Source organism: Trichechus manatus, unplaced genomic scaffold, assembly GCF_000243295.1.
Source record: "Trichechus manatus latirostris isolate Lorelei unplaced genomic scaffold, TriManLat1.0 scaffold00096, whole genome shotgun sequence".
NCBI lineage: Eukaryota > Metazoa > Chordata > Mammalia > Sirenia > Trichechidae > Trichechus > Trichechus manatus.
In genome coordinates, this window is record NW_004444032.1 from 9,231,803 (window position 1) to 9,236,909 (window position 5,107).

The following is a 5,107-nucleotide window of genomic DNA, read 5'->3' on the forward strand; positions in this document are numbered from 1 at the left end:
ATCCACCCAGAGGCACCTCAGAAGAAAGTTCTGACAATCTACTTCTGAAAGATTACAGCCATTGAAAACCCTATGGAATGCGGTTCTACTCTGAAACACACGGGGTCACCATGAATCGGACTCATTGACAACTGGTTTGGTTGTGTACTGGGACCACCTGGGGAGATTTTAAATAAATATCTAATTGTGCATCACACCTGACTCCAGACCAATGGAATCCGAATCTCTGAGGATGGGGCTGGAGAATCCATATAAAAAGAAAAAGCACCTACCCAATGGATCTCAAATTCAGTCAGTTTGGAAAAAAACTGCTTTAAGCTCCTTTGAACTGCCCCGGCCACCTCTTGGGTCAGTCTTGACTTTATAAGTGGACAGTGTTCTCTGCACTGATAATTAGCGTTCCCCCGGAGCTGGAGAGGAAAAGAGGAGGAGCAGGTGAGAAGGGGCAGAGAGAGAGAGAGAGAGAGAGCAAGAGGCAGAAAAAAAGAGAGACACTGAAAGGGACATAGAAAGAAAGGCAGAGAGAGAGGAAGGAAAACAGAGACACTGACACATGGAAAGTGGGGGGAAGAGAGGAAGAGAGATGGAGATGGGGTGGGGGAGGGAGGGAGGCACATCCTCATGACCCTGACAACATTTTGGTGTAATAAGAGATACCTAAACCAAGGCAGGAGCGATTAAGGAAGAAAAAAAACCCATTTGCAATGTAGGCGTAGGGTTAATAGTTGTAATATACAAAAAGTTCTTACATATTGACAAGGAGACAAAAAACAAAATAGAGAAAATAGTCAAATAAATGAAGAGAAAATAGAAACAGCCAACACATGGAAAGGTGTTCAAGTTCATTAGTAGTTTGGGAAATGCAAATTATTAGTTTATACCTATTAGGTTGGTGTCTTAGTCATCTACTGCTGCTACAACAGAAATACCACAAGTGGATGGCTTTAACAAAGAGATATTTCTTCACAGTAAGGTAGGCTGAAAGTCCAAATTCAGGGCGTCATCTCCAGGGGAAGTCTTTTTCTCTCTGTTGGCCTTCTTCTTTTTGGTGTTCCCCCGGACTAGGAGCTTCTCTGCACAGGCATCCCGGTCCAAAGGACGCGCTCAGCTCCCAGCACTACTTTCTTGATAGTATGAGGTCCCCCTGTTTCTCTGCTCCCTTCTGTCTTATATCTCAAGACATTGCCTCAGGATACAATCCAATCTTGTTGACTGAGTCCTGCCTTACTAATACAATTGTTGCCCACCCTCCCTGATTAACATCATAGAGGCAGGATTTACAACATATAGGAAAACCACACAATACTAGGAATCATGGCCTGGCCAAATTGATACACACATTTTTGGGGGGACATAATTCAATCCATGACAGTTGGTAAAAATTAGAAAGCCCCTTTTTAAAATTTATTTTATAGTACTTTAAGTGAAAGCTTGCAGTTCAACTTAGTCTCTCATACAAAAATTTATACATACATTGTTATGCGACTCTAATTGCTTTCCCTATACTGTGACAGCACACTCCTCCTTTCCACCCTGGATTTCCCCTGTATGTTCAACCAGCTCCTGACCCTCTCTGCCTTCTTATCTCCCCTCCGGACAGGAGCTGCCCATTTAGTCTCATGTATCTACTTGAGCTAAGAAGCACACTCTTCACGAGTATTTCATGTCCCATAGTCCAGTCTAATCTTTGTCTGAAGAGTTGGCCTCGGGAATGGTTTTAGTTCTGGGTTGACAGTCTGGGGGCCATGCTTTCTGGGGTTCCTCCAGTCTCAGTCAGACCATTAAGTCTGGTCTTTTTACTAGAACTTGAGTTCTGCACCCCTCTTTTCTCCTGCTCCATCAGAGACTCTCTGTTGTGTTCCCTGTCAGGGCGGTCATTGGTGGTAGTCAGGCACCATCTAGTTCTTCTGGTCTCAGGCTGATGCAGTCTCTGGTTTATGTGGCCCTTTCTGTCTCTTTGCTAATACTTTCCTTGTATCTTTGGTGTTCTTCATTCTCCTTTACTCCAGGTGTGTTGGGACCAGTTGATGCATCTTAGATGGCTGCTCGCTAGCTTTTAAGACCCCAGATGCCACTCACCAAAGTAGGATGCAGAACATTTTCAGAAAGCCCCTTCTTGCTGGATGGGATGTAGGGGAGACTTCCTTACACCTTGGTGGTAGAAATGTCAATTGTCACAGCTATCTGATTTGACACCAGCTAACAAAATTTACCACTTTACCATTCAATCCACCTGTTCCATTCCCAAGTAATTCATGTTAACAACCTAGTATGTACCCATCTACATCTTTCTCCATACTTATATATTCATATACAATAATATGCACACATATGCAGGAGTGACATTCAAAATATTTAATACTCAGTATGGCACAGTAAGGAGTCCCTGGGTGGCACAAACAGTTAAGTGCCTGGCTACCATCTCAATGCCCTAGAGATAAGAGCATAAGAGTAGCAGTACACATTGATCTATGTACGTGAATGTTAACTGCAGCATTTTTCAGGGTAGCAAAAGCACTGGCCAAGAAGGGAAAGTTCATTGATAGTGTGCTGGATAAACAAGTATCGATGGATCTGGCTTATTGAATTTGGCTTTATACGGCAATTAAGAAAAATGAAGAGCCATATACAATTGACTTTAAGAGATGAAGTATTGTATAAAAATAATAAGGCAAAAATATTCATAATACTGTTCCATTTTTGTAAAAATAAACAATGACAGAAACATCTATCTTGTGTGTGTGTGTGTGTGTGTGTGCGTGCGTGCACGCTCGTGCGTGATATTCAGCCAGTATACGCTGATGAAGCCACTCTGAATGTTTTAGCCAATGTTTGTTCTGACTGGTTGGTACTATGCCAAAAAAACTAAACCAGTTGCCTTTGAGTCAATTCCAACTCATAGTGACCCCATGTGTGTTAGAGTAGAACTTGCTCCCTAGAGTTTTCAGTGGCTATGATCTTTCAGAAGTAAATTGCCAGGGCTTTCTTCCAAGGAGCCTCTAGGTGGATTTGAACCATCAGCCTCTCAGTTAGTAGCCGAGCACTTAACTGTTTGCACTAGCCAGAGACTCGTTACTGTGCCATATTGGGTATTACATATTTTGAATGTCATTCCTGCACATGTGTTCATATCATTGTATATGAGTATGTAAATATGAAGAAAAATGCAGATGGGTACATTCTACGTTTTTAACATGGATTTCTTGGGAGTAAAAGGGGGCTTCTGTGCTTGGAGGGAGAGAATAGCCAACCTAATAAAGAAAAGAAAAAACAAAGACAGCACTAAAAGATGTATTTATGTAAAATTATATATAAATTTACCTTAAAAAAAAGCTATTGCCGTTGAGTGGACTCCAACTCATATATGTTTATATATAAGGAATTTTAGAAAACAATCATTATAAAGCTTATATTAGTCAGCCATTGTTGAAATAATGCTGTGTAACAAACCAAATCAAACATGTCAGTGATATATTTTTTTTAAAAAGCATTTATTTCTTGTTCCTAGGTCTGGGGATTGACTGAAGTGACTCTGCTTCAGGCTGCAGGTCAGGTTCAGATTAGTGCCATGTGTCTTTCATTTTGAAACCAGAACTACCTGGGCATGCCCTTCTCATGGTGAATGGCCAAGGGGCAAGAGGTCAAGCTAAACAAGCAAGCACATTTAAAACCTCTGCTTGTGCCTCATTCACTCACATTCCATCGTCCAAATTAAGTCATGTGGCCAAGCCAACATCAGTGAGCAAGAGTGAATACTTGCTAAACAAAAATATAATCTCCCCCAGAGCTCTGTGGAAAGCTCAGGATAATCTTACCCTGGAGAGCACTTGGGTGACAATAAAGGGAGAGAAGTGATGATGATGCTATGGGCCTAGCTGGTAGCAGAGAACAAATAGTGCTTTCACGACACATTATAAAAATGGGTAAGAGAGTAACGCATTTTGGGGAGGAGAGTGTGAATTGGTGCAGCACTTTTGTCATGTTCTGTTTGTTAGAAGCAGGGCTTCAGACCAGTCAGTTCTGGTTTGACCACCTGTTAAGAATTTGCATTTTCACCCCAGATATGCTAAATCACAATCTACAGTTTAACATGATCCCCAGGTGATTTCTGTGTATATATCTACATTTCAACAAGATCTCCAGGTGATTCTTAATGTGTACAAGATGGTTGTGTATACATAAGAATCACCTGGGGATCTTATTAAAAATGTAGATGTATTCATAAGAATCACCTGGGGGATCTTGTTAAACTGTAGATTCGGATTCAGTATATCTGGGGGGTGGAAATGCAAATTCTCAGCAGAGTGTTGAACTGAAATGAACTGGTTTAAAGTCCCGGTTAGAAGCAAGTCTCTAGGTCCAACCTACACTCAAGAGAAGGGGATTCACAAAGGCATGAATTCCAAGAGGCAGGGGCCACTGGGAGCCATTTTAGAGACTGCCTGCCATGACATCATTTGAGCCCCGGGAGCCAGCTGTGCCTGAGCCAATACCTCTTGGACTTTTCAGTTATGAGAGGCAATGCTACATTGTCTCTTTGCTAAAATCAGTTCAACTTGGTTTCTGCCATGTCATGTGTAACCAAACATAATACTTAACTAGTACACACACTGAAGGCAACCACCATCATCAATAAAACCAGAGTGGCCAGGGTAGTGTCAGCAGAACAAGCTTTCATTGGCCAGGAGTGGCTTGGAGTGGGCATGTGCGCAAGCAGAATTCTTAAACGTCCTGTATTACCTTGATGATATTTTTGGATTTATTCTGCCTGGTGATAAAAATCTAGCATTCTGAGATTCTTCTCAGTTAATTTAGCATGTCTGTGTCAATGTGAGAACACTCCAAACTCAGAATTTTACTGCCAAAAATGACAGTGAACAGAATCAGACCATCAGGAGTGTAATTCCTTTGACATGCTATTCAACACCCCCAAGCATGAACGTTGAAGGAAAAGTTGGAAAAAATGGAAAGTTAACATAAAAGCAAGTGTAGCTCAATTAAAGGCAAACAATAACATAAAATTACTACCCAAAATTTGATTTTGTTGGGAGTGTTAATTAAATGAAAATAATATATATGTAAAAATGATAGGAAAATTTCACAATCA